The following is a 19,426-nucleotide window of genomic DNA, read 5'->3' on the forward strand; positions in this document are numbered from 1 at the left end:
CAGGTTTCTAATTAGTGCAAACTATCTGCCCTAAACCCAAATATGACACCAAAGCTTTGGTCAAAGATTCTCATTTCAATGTGGAAACTCACACATGGATGAAAATGTTTCTTTCAGCTGACAGAACATCAGATTTTTGTCAAATTTGATGAACACAACATGTTATCATTTCGTGTTTTTAGCCATTAATGTTGCCATCCCCCCACTCCCCTCGTCTCATTATGGGTCAACGCAAGAACACGCATGAACAACACACAGAACTGCATCACCTTCACGTGCAAAAACACACACAAACAACGAAGCGGTTGCTCTCCAGGATGGTGCCATGCTCCACCTCTCCTCACAGCTTTCATGCTAGGTACTGGTTGCCATGGCAACTGGCTGTGTGTGCGTGTCAATGCTGGCGCTGTGTGGGGAACGTGAAGAGAGTCTGGTGAGCAACAAACACACGCGCACAAATGTGAGGCACAAATGCAGACATGCACACGCAAATTAATTTATGGAGGCGTGAGAAGTGCAGAATTAGCACGTTTCCTGTTCTTACTAGACGAGCGCTACTGTGGCCTGATGGGAAAACAGACGACAGAACAACGCTGTCAAGCCAAGACGTGCCAGGTCCTCTCAATTTATTTAACCTGCTGTCAAAAATTAATTTAAATATTAATGCATAATAAGAAAAAGGGAAAATGTCATGAAAAAAATGGGCTGTGTCTTTATTGGAATGTAACAGAATGCCGCTTTCTTTTTTTTAAATGCCTCTTCATTTGTGTTTTGTGTTGCCTTTAGTGCCATTTATGCAATTAAATGCGCTGAGAAAGCATTTTTCTAATATTGTTATTACTCTTAAAATAGGGAAAATGATGAACTAAAAAAGAAAGACTTGCGTAAATATACAAATAAAATGCCACGAACAAATAAACTGTTCTAGAAATTGAATACTGAGCTCAAACATTATTAGATGCAATTCAAAATTGTTTTTAAGAATTAGGATAAATAACAGCTTCTCTAGAGTATTTTGGCTAATTTAGCCTCCTAAAAATATTTTAAATGCACAAATCTAGCCCATATTTATGAAAATTACATGCAATATTTCAAAAACTGCAGCACAAGTATGAAACCTTTTATGTTCTCTATTTGCTGGAGAGAAAGTCATTTCAGCATATAGCCGGTAGCCATTACACAATGTTGAGCGGCAGGGTGAAAGCATTATCGCTTTACTAAACAAACTGCTTTGTTTGAGCGGAAAATGATAAAAAACATGGTTTTTATTCTAATTATTTAGTTTTTTTTTTTTTGCTATTCTTAAAAATGTCAACTTTAACTGTCAAAAACTACTGCTTCCAACATAAATGTTTTTTATTCTTTATTTTTTCATGTAATATTGACAATGCTGTAGTAAAACCTGCTTCAATACAATGAGGATTTCAGAATGCAAGTGAATTTGGTGAATTAAAAACATGCTATCAGTATCACGGCCACGATGTGCACAGACAGTACAGCTCTGCACCAACAATGCTGATATTTTTCCTTTAAATGCATCTAATTGTACTAACCTGTTGGCACCGGTGTTAAACAGTCACTAATTATAGGGTTTGCATAAAAATCAGCAGAGCTCTGCAGCTGTCAGAGCTGCTAATAATGACCCACTGACCCACGCTTTAGTCCTGCAGCAAAACGCTAATGCCAAAGGTAAGAATGTTGAGTCTTTTTAAGATGATTTCTAGATATTACCTAACAAACCTGTGAAGTTATTTTCAGAAGATAATGGAGAAGATGACATTGCAAAAAGTCTCAAAGTCTAGCCTTCGTAGAGGAAATTTGTGTGGAGCGTGAGCAATGAGGCGTTTCTTTTGGCAGCGACTATTCTGGTTTTATAAGGTTAGCATGTTGCACACCTTAATCCACATGCACGCCTCCTCCTTTTTTTATTCACAGACTCTGATTGGATTACATCCTTGCTCTGCTCTTGTGTGTTACTGTGTGAGAGCAGACAGAGCGATCCAAGGGGAGGGTGTGCTCCGAATGACATGCCAGCTCCTTTCGCCTCCTTTTTTCAGGAGTTTGAGCCAAAATCACTAATTGCATCATTTTTTGTCAACACTCAGTAAAAATATAACAGACTAGTTTTTATTTAGAAGTGTTTTGAACTGGCAGCTTGTTAAGATATCTAAATTAAATCCATGCATGGCTGTTGTGTGCTACAGACTGAAGCCCTCAGCAACTGTTTTCAAATGCAAAAACCATAATTGAGGTCACAGTACCTGACAGGCTGGTCACTTTGGTCTCCCGTGGGCTGGTGGTGCAATTCCTGATCCTTGGGAGCTCCATGTGCACTAGGAAGGAGGGGAGTCTATCTGTGCGACCTGTCAAAAACAGAAGTTTGAACCAGTTCACACATGCAGAAATACGCCACAAGAACATGTTTAAAAACACAATTTGGGATTTTTTGGATCTTCGTGGATGTTTTACATCAAAACCAAACCCCTCTCCGTTTGTTTCCAGCCACAGATTCACTTGTTTCCTTCATCACATCAGCACAAACAACAATACTCTGCTCTTCATCCTGGGAGTCATAGCAACCATGCCACTATAAACCCACCATCAGCACCTGAACATGTCAGGCTTCAGACACGAGTGGACCTCCAGTTGAGCGTTTTGTTGTTCCAACGTAAGAGAGCTCACAAAAACCCAAAAAAGCAGGTCAAATAAAACCCCTGACCTCTGCCACTGCATAGTTGCAAAGGGAATTTCAACACAGATATAGGAGATAAAAAGGAAGTAAGGAAAGGAAATATGGACTTTGCATGTGCCGTAATGCCACCCTGGGAAAAGGTGTAAGGAGGAGAATCCTGCAGCATTCACTGCAACCTTTGAAAAGTTTGGTTCCAGATGCATTAAAGGGTTTAAAAGACTCAAGATAAACATGAAGAATGAGGACAGTGATCAAGAAAAGAAGTGCAGCTTGGATGCTGCAAAAGAACAGGATTTATACAGCAATTCTTTCATAATGCTGCATCTGTAATGCACTACTCATTAGAAAGAGAAGAAACAGATTCAGCTTGGTTTATTCATTCCTAAGGACTCTGAAGGTTACAATTCAGGTAGAATCCCTAATGTTCAGTGACCACACATGAAATATAATGTTTTTGTGTAAAAAGGAACTGAATGAGGGGTCAGACTGCAGAAGCATTGTCAGTTTCAGCTGATTCCCACTTCTGAAACTAAACTGAAAAAGGGCAAATGAATCTGACATGGAATAAAAATGATAAACCAGCTAATAATTATACTTACTATGACTAAGTTATGCTACACTATTGACATTTAATGGACTGTGTTTGAATAACTATTCTTTTCCTTTTAGTTTTTTTCGCATCATTTTTATTCAAAAAGCTTCAGGAATTCGGATCATCTTTAAGTGCCTCTCTTCACATTTCTTATTGGCACTGAATGTTTGAGCATCTTTTTGAATTCACACTGATACAGTTCATTCAAAGTTAGCAAGTCGTGAAGGTTTTTTTTAACTCTTTTGACAAACAGAAGTGTGATAGATTGAGAATTGATGTCAAAGATGACAAAAGAGAGGCTGCTAAAAAATGAAAAAAATATAAAAAATGTTAGGTTTAACCCATTCACGCTGTATGTCGCCAATTCACAATATTAAATCCAGGACTAATTTAGCCTCACCTTGGAAGGAAAGAACACAGAAGAACATTTTTTACTATAATTTATAATGCATTTAGGCATAAAAGGACATATTCTGCATTTTGACCAAAAGAAAAACTATGTTGTTTCACAAAAAAAATAAAAATGAAACCCTAGTTAACACAGATAGCTTGCAAATCTTCAGTTAAAAATATGAAATTCCCAGACTTTTATATGTAACAAAAAACAAATCCACAGTTGTTTGAGTGTAAAACTGAGACACCCTCAGGTTTCTTTTGTCCATTTTATAATCAGGTCTGAACTAAACTTGAACGTTGTTGCAATGAAAGCTGCTTTGGTGTCAAAAGCAAAAGCAGCGATTACCATATGGGACCAGCAGCATGCACAGACACATTCCCAGGCCTTGATGTTAAGACAGAGAAAGCCATTGATGAGGCTGTCAGTATGATTCACACATAATATGCTGCATATGTTTTTCATCCTTCTGCAGGATTAAGCCTCCAAAAACCAAGCACACACACATGGGTGTGTGCACAAAAACACACTGGTAAAGTGCACAGCTTTGCAATCTTGGGGTCCCCCTAATGACGCTCCATCCACGGGTCCCCTGCTCTTCATTAAAACTCAGACAGGGGCGCAGACAGAGGCAGGGTGGCAATGAAAGGCTGCTGAGACGGAGTCCTCCAGCCTGTCTGGTTGAGAGTGTGGGAGCTTGTTTGACGGTGTGGGTTTCTGGAGAAAAGGGGGTGCGCAGGAATTGACTTTGGCATTAAGCAAGTCGATTGAGAGACACCCACCCACTAATTCCTCAGGCGCGAGGGCAGGAGTGGCAATTGGACTCAGAGGGACCCGTTATGACCACCACAGCAATTTGCTGTCTGGGAGGCACAGAGGGGAGGTCAGAGGTCAAATAAGTGCAGTTAGCTGGAAGTGCTTTCTCATGATAATGCCTTCACAAACAGCTCTGCATCATTCCAGGACAGTTGGAGCAGAAAGCCACATAGTGATGCTTTTCTGATGATAAACAAAAGAAACAAACAAAAAAAACATTTGGAAGTTAACTCTTCCAAAGGTTAACACATCAGATTCCAAATTTTTCTAAATCGTTTTTAGAGCATTTCCTTGTTTTTTTGTGTCACACTTTTGTTTCCAAAAATTTTATTCTTCTTTGGAAAAATACATTTAAAATTCTTAAAAACCACATCAGAGCACAACAAAAGCAAAAGAAACTCAAGTTTTTAAATCTGCTAAAACAGACAGGACTACTTATAAAACAGACGAAAAAAGGAACTTAAAACCTAAGAAGCCCAATTTACCAAGAAAATAATGGAACCAATAATGTAAAATAAAACTACAAAAAAGGAGAAAGATTTCCATTTGAATGAAGAAATTCATTTTTTTATGATCCTCTGCGAGAAACAGTCTTTTTTCCTATAGAGATTTTGTGCAGCTCCAGCATAAGCTGCAGAGAGATGCACAAATTATGTTTGCTGTTGTTAATATGGGTTGTGATTAGTTTCTTTAAGGTCAAGTCTTTTTTGTTAAGGAAGCAGCAAAAGACAATATAATTGGAGAAGTTGGTGTGGTGGAGGTATTGTCTCCTAGCAGCAGGAGAGTCCCTGCATGAATCTCAGCAGAGGTCTTCCTTATGGCTCCTCCCACTGTGCAAAAACACAACTGAATGTATTGCATAGAACTTCATCTCCTTTTGTCACATGATGCGAGCAGAAAAGGGAATTTCAGAAAAATGATTTTACTCCATTAAAGGGTTTCTAAGAACATATAAATGTCATACAACTATTTTAAAATATCATAAAAATATGAAAATAAATTATTTAAATGAAAGAATTATTTACGGGTACAATGATTTGTTGTCTTGCTTTCACTAAGGGGGAGGCCTGACTGCAGTCTTCCTTTGAGGGGCCACAGACACAGAGAGGCCCCTCACAGACAGACATGCTGCGGCCTGTCTTACTGTCTGATTCAACAGGCTGCTCAGACAGAGGAAACAAGGGAGCTCCAGCCTGATTGATGAATGTTCTTTGTTACTGATTTGGTGTAAAAAGTCCTGGGGTGTCTAAACAAAAATACAAACACATACAAAACCTCCATGTAACAAAAGGGGGCCATGCCAGACTCACAAACAGTCTGTGGTGGGAGTTAAAGTAAAATTGTTCATATCTGCAAACCTTTAAACCAAAATAAAAAAATAAATAAAAAACTTGTGGATGTTACTATGGATTCTTGAAAGTGTTCTGTTATAATTCATATTCACCTGAAAAAGGGAATCCATCGGATTTCAGCATCAAACATTTTGTCAAAAAGGTTTGTTTCAACCCAATAAACACCATCATAACTGTAACACTGCCTCCTAGTGGTTCGGAGGACTGTTGTTCATAAACTGAAATGCTACTATTAACATTTTGAGGAGGACATCAATCTCTTTTTTATGATAGGAAATGCATCTTCCTTTATTTCTTTTTTTGAAAGAACAATATATATGCACGACAGACAGATTATATAAAATAGAACTTAAAAATGCAACTTTGCTGGTTTGGAACAACAACGTACAAGTTTCCTCCTACAATTTTGAAAAAACGTTTTTTTTCCGATGTTATATTGGATCTTCTCTATTCCCTCTTTTATTAACATCAGATTATTAATCTCTTAAAATCTGACAGAAGATGATGCAACATTTTCTCCTGCCAATCACCTTTCATCCTGAATTACTTCACAGGAACATTTTTACAGAACTAAGTAATTTTCTTGAAAGCATCAGTTTTAGTTTAAATAGAACAATATCTTACTATTAACTGTAAAATAACAATAAAGTATGGATGTGGTAAAATATGTCCTATTCCATTTCAACAGTTTTATGTAAACCAGAGAACGTAATTTCGTTTTATCATGTGATAAAATGACAATAAAGATTCCTGATTCCTGATAAACACAAGGAACAACTTTCATCTGACTGATGAAAAGTTATTGTACATGCACTAAAAATAAAGTTATATATATTACAAGTAATAGAAAAAGTAACTTATTTTCAGAGTTAAAAGCATTTTTGAAATCAAATTATATTTTGTAGCTAAAAAAAAAGTTTTTTGCTTGTGTCCAGGAAACTTGTTGGGGGGTCCAGTGCACCAAAAGACTGATATGATTTCAGATTCATAAAGGGCTCCTGCAGCGGATGAAGGAGTCAGATGTCACTTCAGTCACTTGAGCCTAATTACAATGTAAACCGTAAAGTAATCCAATAATACCCAGAAGCGCACATCCGTTTTGAGGGACTCCTCGGCGGCGCAGGCAGGCGGATCCCTGTCAGCAGGTCACAGTTAAACGACGGGAAAGACGCGCCTTTTGTTGATCTTGACGACGCCCCCCCCCCCCCCCCCCCCCCCCCCATCACTCAGATCTCTGCTGACTTCAACTGCAGCTGAAACCGTCTCTTTTGATTTATTTAAAACAATTTTCTTCAGGTTACAATGCATTCTTTCTTTGGTTTGTGCTTCAACTTCACTGATTTACTGAATCTGGGGGATCATGTTTACATTTATTATTTGCGCCAAGTTTCTATATTTTTAAAAATAAATGTCATTAATTCAGTCGTTTTTTATGCTTACTAATGTGTTTAAACACATAAAACAAAAGTTGTTTTTTTATTAAGAAATTTTCTTTTACTTTGAAATCACATTGACTTCAACTTCCAGATTTACTTTCATATTATGATTTTAATCAAACCTGTATTTCATAGTGATGTAATTCAGATTATACTACATTATATATAATGTTATTATGGCGGGAAAAAGGTGTATAATCATTGAGACTTCAATCCAGAATGCCTGAAGCGTTCATGACCTCCATCACGAAGCCGATTATTAATTCCCCCCCGTATGTTCATGATATGCTGCATGGTTGAAATGATCCAATAAATGCAACAAAACGATCCCTTTCAGCGGCAGAGAAGGCGGCCTCATGCGCCGCTGCATGCGCCCGCGGTGGAGCTCTGCTCTCCGGGCCTTCTCTGTCTCCTCAGGCCTCTCGTTGCGCGCGGCTTTGCGCCCCTCGCCTTGTCTGCTGAGGGGTGTCTAATCAGGGAAGACAAGCGGCTGACGGAATGACGATGCCTAATTGGCATGGAGTCGTGGGAACGCGTAAACAAACAGCTGCCATTTTCATTTTGCTTGTTTCCCCCTCGTCCCTCTTCCTCATGAATAAAGCCGCCGCGGAGAAGAAGTGGAACAGCAACCTGGCAGCTGCAGGGAGGCTGAAGGAACGAAAGGAGAGGAGGAGGAGGAGGAGGAGGCGCGCACTGGAGATTAGTCTCTTTTTAATCCTCCATCTCCTCTGAGTATGGGAGGACAGAACAGCACGAAGATTTCTGAGAAACAGAGAACTCTTGTACACATTAAAAAAGAAGACACTTTTTAAAGATAAACCCAGAATGCGATTATCCCTCTCATATATTCTGTATTAAAATAATCTGAAATGATTAGTGGTTTCCTAAGAAATAAATCCTGCAGTGCACAAAAAACACATCCATTATGGCGCACTATTCTCACAATAATCTTGTTTGAAAGTACAAAGTTAAACTTTATATGATACCTGGAACTAAACATGGTTAGAATGATTTGATTCTTCATACTTCTGATCATGTTTGGAGAGTAAAAAAAAAGTGTTTTCTTCTGGACCTGCGAGTTTGTATGACATTAAATGTTGCAGTTTTATAAAATGTCCAAAAAATCAGTCTGTAAATTAGAGGGATCATTACACTGAAAATTATATAAACAATAATTCACATATAAAGTTTACAGATACTTCTTTTACATACATTTATTTACTAAAATAAAAAACACAATCAAATGTAATTTACCACAAAAATATTTACCAAAAACCTTTTTTGGTAAATTTGTTAACCTGTAAAAAATGTTACATCATAGCAAAAAAAAGATTAAAAAATGTCATTTAAAAAAACTGGTAAAATAACATCAAAACATAAAATAACATATCAGGTTTGTAGAAGCTGTGACAAAACAAACATACTTTAAAGGTTTCTGGATTTATAGCTGTCCTAGCAATTAAACCAATTCTCTAACTATCATTAAAATCAGACTGTTTAATAAATAAACAATAAAAAAAGTAATTGAATCAAAGCCAAAATGTATTTTAAATGTTTGACTCAAAGACACCATCTCTGACAGATCAGGGATTTAACAAAAAACAAATTCTTTTCAGAAACGTTGATGTTCACATAAATGTGTGTCACAAGTCGGATTTCTTTGCCTTCATCTTTTCTTCATCAAACGTCAGTAGGTCTGATGACCACTCCATGTTTTCCAGCTTACCACTGACATAACTGTGGGATTGTTGGGTTCACTGTTGGGGTCACAGCCTTGCAGAAAAGCGAATGAATCCCTGACAGACAAGGGGACATACCAAAAGGGTTCTGTGTGAAGTTGTAGAATCCTGTTTTATTCCAGGTTGTTTCTCATTTTATCCAAATGTTCTGCTCGACACAGGAGAACCATAAGTCTCCCTCCTCCGTGTTTGACAGTTGGTGTCAAAAAGTATATTTGCTGATTTCATTTTACTATATTTTTATAGTTTGATTATTTTTTAGGAAACATTTTTACTTGTTTTGTTTTTTTCACGTGACCTCTTTCCCCGTTTGAACTATGTCTGAGCTGCATATTTTTAACAGAAAAAAAAACAATAGAAAATGTTTGTCAAGTTTCTAAACAGCAAAACATATTGTCACTTTAAAGAAAGGATACAAAATGTCTGCAATAATCAAAAAATGCCACATTATGTTATATCCTCTAACAGATTTGTAAAGTTTAAAAAATCAAATCTGTTTGGGTTTCTCACAAATAAACTTAAATTACAGCTAATATTGATGTTATGTTTAGTGTTTCTTAGAAAAAAAACATCTGTTCAGTTTAGAAAAAAGAAACACACATTTCATGCTAGTGTTAAACTTTTGAAACATTCAGCTTAATGCAGTGACTTTTCTAGTGGAAGCAAAGTGGAGACATGTTCCACGAAGTTACAAACTCAAGTGGATCCTGTTGATTCAACACCATGTGACCCAGATTTAAATTTAACCTTTTAGCCAAAGAAATAACATGCATTATTCATTTGAGCTGAAAGATGCGAACAGGGTCTTTGCCCTTCAATTTATCAGTAGGACTAAATATTGAGGACCATTTCCTGTCATTATTCCAATTTATGAGTACCTCTGCTATTGGTAGAAACAGAAGCTACCTGTTCCTTTTGTTGAGTGTTTTGATGAAAATTCCCATTCATTAAATGAAGATAACAGCACTTCAAATATAGAAATATGTGTTTTTTTTTAGCTAAAAATGACACTAAAGGAGTGTTTCAAAATCCCTTTTATGTCTTCATTCCCGCATTGGCAATCACACTGTTCTGACACTCTAATTTAGCAGCAGTTAGTGAGTCTCTGTATGAGCTTCTCTTCTTCTTGATGACACTTATTAGCAATTCATTTTCTGCATTTTAATCCCTTCATATGTTCTATCGGAGGTCCATATAGTGCTGAAAAGACATTAAGATTAGGGCTTGATTAAAAACGAGAATTAATTGATTCTTTTAAAGTCACACGCTGTCTGATTGGTTCTTTAAAAAAGAAAAGAAAAAAACAAAATATAACCCTGACAGCAGTAGATCATCTTCTTCCTGTCAGATCCTCTCCAAAGGGGCTGTGTTCAAGAGATAAAGCAAAGAAATGGAGCATAAAATCTGACAGAGAGGAAAATAAAACCATTTTTTTTTATTTTGCCCTTTCAAATAGCGTGTCTCAGTATTTTGACAACAAATCAATACAGTAAAACAAAAACAAAGCTTTTCATGTGAGGCCACGCCCCTATCACTTGAATGAGTGCTACACGAAATTTGTCAATGAAATGTTTTGAATGTTCGACTTGAGACCACCTATTTTTATCGAGGCTCCTGATTGGTCAGGTTTTAACTTGAGAAAAATATGAAAAAATTAGCAAGAAATGTTGCAGAGCAAGAATGGTTATTCTGACCAATGATATTTATTTCTCAATAGAAGTATTTGGGATTTTGGCTTCTTCGAACCAGCGGGTACGTCTCATTTGGAACTCTAAAGGGGAGGGGTCACTCAGTTCTCATACAATGGTACAATCTGGCAGCAGCTGCTTTCCCCTTACCTTTTCAAAGTGACCTTAGTTTGATTTAGCACATTTTTTTTCATTTCTTCATGAAATCTGTGCATTTTCAAGAAGGCCACAAGGAGGTGATGCAGCAAGCAGCAGGGTTTGTCTCAATGTTTATAGGATAACCTTCATGTCTGTTTACGATGCTTTGTCGTTAACACTATGGCTTGTTTGGTGTATCAAAGTGTTAATGAAGTGGATGTAAAAATGATAGAACATTGTCTTGTCTTTCAAAAGATATTTATTTTAATCAAATTTCCCAGACAGAAATATGGCTGTGGACATTTTTTTTTGTTCAGGTAACTTCATCACGGACAGCTTATTGAGTATTATGAAGCTAATCAACAGCCTAGTTGTATACAAACAAGAGTGGAACAGAGTGGAGGTACTACTTTTAGTAGTCTTTAGTGGTCTTTAAATTATGGTTATGCTGTTTTTAACCAAAAATTTTAAAAAATCTGTGTCATTATGACATAGTTTCTGCAGAGTGGCAGAAGTTCATTAAAAATTCACCTCTGAGTTGCGGGGGCCGTTGGTGCAGAGCAACCCACTCCCTTTCCCTTGATCCATAACTGAGAGCTCTCTGTTTACACGCTCTTCTGCTGTCTTAAAGCCCGTCTTAACCCCAACTTCATATTACTCTGCAACAAAATGGCGAGCAATAGTGGATCTATCCAGCCCAGAATTTTTTTTTACATAACAAATGCAATCTTTTTCAAAATAGCATTTTTTTTTTTAAAATGTTAAACTCAACTTTCTTTATATATGTCCTCCATCAGAGAAATGCCACAAGAACATGCTAAAAATACCATAAACACCATTTTCACCGGAGTGGATCTTTAACGAGAACACTGAGTCTTGTTGCGAGATCATTATTTATAATTGGAACATATTTCCATGAAAATTAGCGGACCTCTTACTATTTTTTTTTATTCTGATCAACTTTAAACTCATAGGTTTATGAAATGGACCCCAATAGAGCAGTAATCCCCCCCAGCATGTGAATGGGGAGGGGGTTTGGAGCAGCGATCCTCTCAGCTGGAAGTATTTAAGGGTTTGAGTCACCTTTGATATGTTTCTCTGAGTGAAGGGGGGGCTGGTCCCGTTTTGTTTTGTAGAGTGGGATAATTGAGCAGAGAAGCAGAGAGGGGACACCTCTGCAAAGACACAAATTACATCATTTGCAGAGCAGTGCTGTATTTTCTCCTCACTGGTCGACGTGGTGCCGTTGAGGGTCCAACAGGAGCATAAAAGGAACGTGACCACAATTGGACCAATGAAGCATATCACACACATTCACGTTCACTTGCCACTTTCCTTTAAAACTATTTTTGCATAGATTTCTTTTAGACATGGGGCACTCCTTGCGCGATAATAATGGACTTGTCCATCAACCTTCCCCTCCCTTGGAGTTAATTGGAGCTGTGCAAAAGGAGCCAGTGCTGCTCTGAACTTGGGTCATCATTAGATCAGTGGATGCTGACTGTCCCCTGCCCTTGTAGATCCCTCTGATCTCCACACCCCCCCATCTCCTTTTCACTGCCCCACCTGGTCTCATAGCACCCCACAAGCCCGCCCCTGCAGAACTGACCCTCCTTTTTGGTTATGGCAGGACCTGAAAAGGTCTTGGGAAGGCCAACCCTGCTCTTTTCATACCTTTGTCAGCAATGATCTGACCAGATAGCTTTCCAACACAAGATGACGTCATAGAAATCTTTATTCTGAAACACGTTTTACTTCACAACCATCGGTTTCTTATTGTCTATCAATGGTCATTCTTTTTTATTTCTCATTTCTTGTACATTTTTTTCTTTGATTGCAGAGTAAAAATCTTTCAGAAAAGGGTTTTGGGATTGGAAAATATTCCTAAAAGTTACATTGAAGGCAACACAATCTTGGCAGGAGAAAGTCCAATAATGGTCCACTATGTCCGGCTCTAAAGAGCCACCATCCTGAAATTCTTACCCTCATCTCTGATGAGGAGATTTGGATCACACAACGGAGAGTTTAACAGCTTTTACCCTACTGGCCGTCAGGCTGTCGAATGAAGCACACATAGCTGCTTTGGTATCCTCACCTTCAACTCACACACAACTGCAGTCTATAATGTTCCTATTTTTATGTATTCTCAATTGGATTATTATCAATTGTTGTTCATTATCGTCTTAATACAGCAGCAAATCTTTTCTTAAAATATAAGACTTATTGGTACTTATTTTTATGCCCTCATTGTTTTTTTTTGCTCATTTAAATACAATTTTTTTCTAGGGGGTCTGTTTTTGTCGTGTGTTCTATTCTATTTCTTATCTGGATCAGGTGTCTCACCAGCTGAAAGCATTGGGAGGGTTGAGATTGGAGGAGAAGCTGGTCAGAGGTCCTTAAAAAGGCCAGAATTGGTTTATTCCTGATTTCTTTAATTTTATTTGTTATTATCACTGATCTGTGCCATTGTAATTGCAACAGTTGTGAAAAAAAACCAAAAAAAACAAACAAACAAACAACAGAACTTGAATTTAAGAAGCTCCTTGTGTTTTAGATAGGCGCCCCTCTTAGAAAAAAAAACATGGGGTTGTCTATTTTTTTTTTTTTATGTTGCTGTAATGTTATTCTTTAGGGACAAATTATAGTTTTAGTCATGATTCATTTTTTTTGGGTGCAATTTCAAAGATCAGGTCAAAAATTAAATCAGAAGAAAAACCTTAACCAAAAATCCATAAAGAATGTTAAAATGATTGTTTGTCATTCACCTCCCTTCATGAATAGTAATGGTTTCAACTGATGCCTGTAGTCAGGGCTGCCAAGAGGATTGTGGTGGCTGTGTGTGCCATGTGAGCCATGGGTTCATGTAAACATGCGGAGCACTCAGGCATGCCAGCAAGCGTTTAACTCAGCTCTGGCTTGTTCTCCGTTTTTTATGAAAGACTTGAATTATGTAACAAATTGATGCGTTTTAATGACGCTGCACTATTGATTTAGAACACAGTTGTAGTTTACCAATAAGGAAAAAGCAACTGGCAGTCCCATCTTAAATACAGCTTTGTATCTAATAACTTTTCAAAATATATTATAAAGTTTAAATGTATACCACCTAATAGCTGTTAAGCGGACATGGACAAATCTAGACCTTCAGAGTTACTGTTCTGCTTGTTTTTTTTAATTATCTTGTCACTGCAAACTATTTGATACTTGCAAAGATTTAACACCAAGTTTTTTGGTCATTCAAGATATTATAGCAAGTTTGAAGTTTTTTTAACCCATCTTTGCTCTACACCTTCCCAAGCTTTTCTTTAAGCGTTTTTTTGTCTCATTAAAAGATAGGATGCATAAATGAGGACATTATTATTAAAATGAGTGTAAATCATTTTGCTCCAAAGGCTTGACAACAGAAAACATTTGATTTGAGACTCTAAAATTCTCAAATTGCGCTGAAATTTTGGTTAATTATTAGAGATGTTATAAAGTTCAATAAATAGGGCAAGTTAGACTGGCATTCATTGTTTTTATTTTGGTAGCAAAAAAATAGATATGTGCTTTATAGAATAGGTTTTAAATTTTATGAGGATTCATTAATATGGGCCAACTTGTACTAAGATTGTATTCTTATTTTGTCCACATCCTATTCTAAAATTAGTGATTTTTTCTCCGATTTTTTTATTGTAATCAAAATGAACTACAATTAGGTACATGAACATTCAAAAAGTACCAACCCTTTGCTTAACACTAGCAAAAAATACTTAGTATTGGGCTTTAAAACATTCAAATTGGAGAAAATCTATCCAACAGTTGGCTTTTTAGCTTATTTTTCACCTTTTAAAGGTTGTGTGGAACTCCTTTTTCCAGATTTTGATATCTTAGAATATGATTTCTCGCTATTAAACTACTTGCTGCATGAAAAAATAATTTTACTACTCTTTAGTGTTTTCTTCTTAAGTTTAGTGTTTTCCTATTTGTAGGCTACCACTTTTTGGAGTTGATCACCTGGATCAGGTGTGTCCTTCCAATCAAAAGACAGTAGATCTCAAAACCTGTGATTGACCATCCCTGCTCCAAGTTTGGCTGACAAATTAATTGCACACATGCTGTAAAAAAATTCAGCAAAATCTTCATGTTTTCTTTATTTTTGTTAATCATGTTGGAGAAATTTGAAGCCAAAAACAATAAAGTTAATATACAAAATCTAAATCCCAAAAAGTTTTTTTGGACATGTTCCTAACTGATCTCACACACGTGTTTATTCATTGTGTAACAGCATTAATGTGTCCTTTGGGGAGTATGTATTTGTATACAGCACTGAGTTTGGAACACAAAATGTCGCCTCGTGCTCTCTGTGCCCCTCCTCTTCCTGGCAGATTTCCCATGATGCCCTTGCCATCAGCTTCCTGCCTCTAATGGGCATCTCTGTGTGCCACCTCGGGAAGTCTGACATCCCCTCTAGAGGCAGAGGGCCCGGCGTTAATGGAAGCCATTCATGGGCAAAGAAAGCCTCCTTTGTGGTGTTGGGGGCAGGCTTGGGCACCCGTTTGCTCAAACACAACTTCCCCTGCCCACACACTGGGCCTGGCGCTCAGAACTGTGTGCCAACAGCGGAGATCGAAAGACAGAAGTGCCCTCTTAGTGGAGAGGGATGAGTAGAACCTAGCAATGGAGGGAGGGCTTGAGAGCCCCAGAACGGGGGGTATCTAAATGACAGGGTGATTTTGCAAAAAAGGAGAATGGAAAAGATTGGGAAAAGGCCCAGCAAAGAAGCGAAGAAAAAAAAAGAGCAGAAAAGATTAGCCCCAATAGCACAAATTCAATTGATGCATGGAAACGACAACAACAACAAAAAAAGGGGAGAATGTGAGGGAAATGGGGTTCAAACTCCAGAAAAAGGGAAAACTGAGCAGCCTCAACAAAGAAACGGAGGTTGGGATCAGCCATGGCTTTGAGGCTGGGTGGCCTGCAGCATAAAAAAACAGAAGCAGGGACTGGAGGTCTCCGTCTGCCACTGTACTGCCTGTCAGCGGCTCTCTGCCTTCCTCCCCTTTTGGTGATTTATAACACCAGAATTGTTCTCCGTTAACAGAGGTGAATGGAAGAAAAACACAGGGAGCTACTAGCATGCCAGACACTGGTTATTGATCACTGAACAGATGTGTCTAGTTTGGAAATCTGTAGCTAAATCTGGGTTTAACGGATTTTGTTGTCAGGGTAATACTGTAGATCAGCACCCAACAGCCGTGCAATGGAACTGTGCACTGCATGGCTTTAACTTAACCCTTGTGTTTTCTATGACCCCACCCTTGCATTGACGTGTTCTCCCTAACATGACAAAGGTGGATAAAGGTGGAAAGATTTCATGTAATCCATGGACACCAGTGAAGATCACAAATCATTGAAGAAAAAAGGTTCAGCACACTGTCTTGTGGGGTCTACATGACCTCACTCCCAATGATAAAGTGCCTAGGATAGCACAAGGGTTAAATGAACAAAAATCTTATATCATTCTTTACAGGTACAGTGAGGTCGGATTTTCAACTTGGTTGCATAACGCATTTTTTATTCCCAAATCAGCTTTCGATGCCGGGAATTAAAAAATAGCTTTACTGCAAGTATGAAATTCTCGACTCAACGTCGCCACCTTAAGGTTTGATGTTCCCTCCATCAGCCCCCTTTTGTGTGCCTGCTGTGCAGCACACAGCCTCCCGTATTGTTCAGGCTGCTAATTCATCCTAACAGCTCCTGCTGCTAATTTCCAACCACTGGCAACACGCCATCACCGGAAGTTGCTGCCTGAATCGCCTGTATCCATGCGCCAGCGTGGGAGAGAAGCAAGAAAGTAGTGCCATGCTTGTCCCAATAGGTCATCTGTTTAACACGCCTGATTGGCTTTCACACCATAGCCTCCTAATTAATATGCAGAGGCCCCCTCGCCCCACCTCTTTCCGCCATGCCATAAGACAAAAGCTTATTGTGTGAGCACCTCCTGTTTTAATTACGCCTTTAAAAGGAGCCGTGTGAGGCTTTTCTGTGTGTGTATGTGCCAGTTCATTCTTCTCTGATAAATGCACGCGTGATGCATGTGGGTATACCATAAGTGTGTGCAAAAAAATGTACATTATGCGACTGGATCATGAGACGTCAAATATTCAATGCCATGTTGTCCTGCACGTATGCCCCGGTGTGAGCGTTCAAAAACAACCGCTAACCCATCGCACAGGGAGGGGCTGCTGCCGTCCTGTCCCACAACAGAAAAGGAAAGTTGTTGCTTTTATGCAAATTGGCATTCGATGAAGGTTTTTTCGAGGGAGGAAGCCACAAAGAGGGTTTGTGATCGGAGTGCGGAGGAGAATGGGAGAGGTTAGGAGGGGTTATGGGGAAAAGACAGGGACAAAATTCCCATCGCTGTGCCCAGACCCATCATGTTGCATCTTTTCTCTTCTTGCTCTTTTTTCCTTTCCCATTCTTTTCATCCCTCTCTTCCTCACATCCATGAGCCGGTTATGAATGTGGCTGAGATTAGTGGCTCGTTAATTAACACATGCCCCCCATTTTTTCCTCTCACTGCCTTTTTTCCTTTGATTGTATCCGATTTTTGGTATTCTTCCTCTCTGTCTTTATCTGTAGCTTTCCTCTTTGTTTGTTTTAACTGCTGGAGTGAAAAGTGTGAGGGGAGTGAGAGTGCAGGGTAGGTTCCCTCCAACAATTCCTACAGAGATTGTTTCATAAAGAGCCTCAAGTACTGAATTGGACCAATTAATATTTTGAAGTCGTGGATGCATTTTTAGCATTGATTCTCTCTGGATAAGCAAGTTCCAAACAGCTCCAGACTAGACAGGTTTGGTTTTAGCACATTTAAGGTTTGCTCTAACACTAAATGATAGTTATAGGAAAGGTTCTGAGGTCATGTAGACTCTCTGAGAGAGATCACCTTTATTGACTCAAATACATCTGTGTTTCTCCTCCACTTCTGTTTGTTCATACATTAACAGAAACATTTGATCCGCTGTTTAGAAGGAGAACTAGCTTAATTCTGGCTTCTTTACCTAAGTTGTTTCTGACATATTTGACGATTTCTTTATTCTTCTTTATTTCTTTATTCTATTTTTGTTTTGTCCTCTGTGTTCATTCCTGGGTATTTTATGAGAGTCACTGTCTTTACCTTCCTACTTACTTTTTTATTGTTAGATCTGTCTCTTTATTCTTTCCTCTTTTGTGTTTCCGAGCTCAGTTTAGTCAAGTGTTAGTTTTACCCTCTAATTTGGACAGCTGTACAAATAAACATGAATGAGAGTGAAATTGATTTATTGAGCACATTTTCATCTCAGGGAAATATTCTACTCTTTTTTCCATTTTTTTTTTCAAGTTTAGTCATTTTGTTGCAGCAGAGGATTGACTCAAAACTGTTCTGGCACAAAATTAAGTTGACTTTGATCTTTAATTAGATCTGAACTTTTTTCCTGTGTTTTGCTGTTTCATCATCTTACATAACAGTGTACAGTCAAAGTCAGTGGTGTAACTTGCACAGATTGTTTAGGAAAAGTAAAGTCAGGATGTAAAGTTGAGTTCACATTGTTTTTATGACATTTTACTAATATAGCATCGCATATAGCATCATCTTGAAGAGAATTTAACTAAAGTTATTCTAAAAGTTGCACTAAAGGATTGTATGTCTGAAATGTAGTAAAATCACAACACACACTGAGATAAAGCAACAGTTAGCTTGTAATTTACAAAAGGTTGCAGGGCACAATGCTAATTACAAATTTTACAGTCAAATCATACGTTAATTGATAATTAATTAATGAGTAAGTAAAGCACCGATTGCTTTATTTCATACATTTTCCCTTATTTTGCCAGCAAATGACAATCAAAATTCAAAACTTCTAAAATGTGGACCTATTAATAATTTATTTAAAACTTAAGTCAGGCAGAGAAAACCTATTGAGAGAAGAAATAGGTGCAATAGATGTTCTTGTTTGTTAGTTTTGGTTTAGCTGGAAAAAGACAAAAAAAGCAAAATGCAGAATGCTGAAAACCTTCAATGTTACTAGACAAGCCAAAAATAAAAACTACTTAAAATTAAATATGCAAAGGCAAAAACATTTAAGACCACAGAGCAAAACAAATCTGAAGAAAAACAAGAAATGCGACAAAAAATAACTGAAGATCAGGAGATTATAGGCTAATTGAGACAAAGACCAAACCACAAACACAAGAAATTAAGCTACATACAAAAATATAAAATGATCAAACAGCACAGAAAACTATAGAAATGCAAAATCGGAATAAAAAACTTAAAAAGATTCAAACTGCAATGCCAAGGTACCCAAAAATGTGGAGAATTTAGACAGAAAAAAGGTCCTTACACCTTAAATTACATAACACACCCAAAACATAATCCCTTAGCAAATTAAAACTATTAAATCTGCAATAAAGTGTCGGTGAAGGTTCTCATTCATTCATTCACTTGGCATTGTCTTGAAGTTGGGTGGTAGCGACTGGACTTCAAAAGGTAACAAAGGAATGCAAAGGTAAAAAAAATTGTTCATGTTTACTGAGATATTAACTTTGTTGAATGT

The sequence above is a fragment of the Oryzias latipes genome, chromosome 16 (assembly GCF_002234675.1).
Source record: "Oryzias latipes chromosome 16, ASM223467v1".
Taxonomy (NCBI): domain Eukaryota; kingdom Metazoa; phylum Chordata; class Actinopteri; order Beloniformes; family Adrianichthyidae; genus Oryzias; species Oryzias latipes.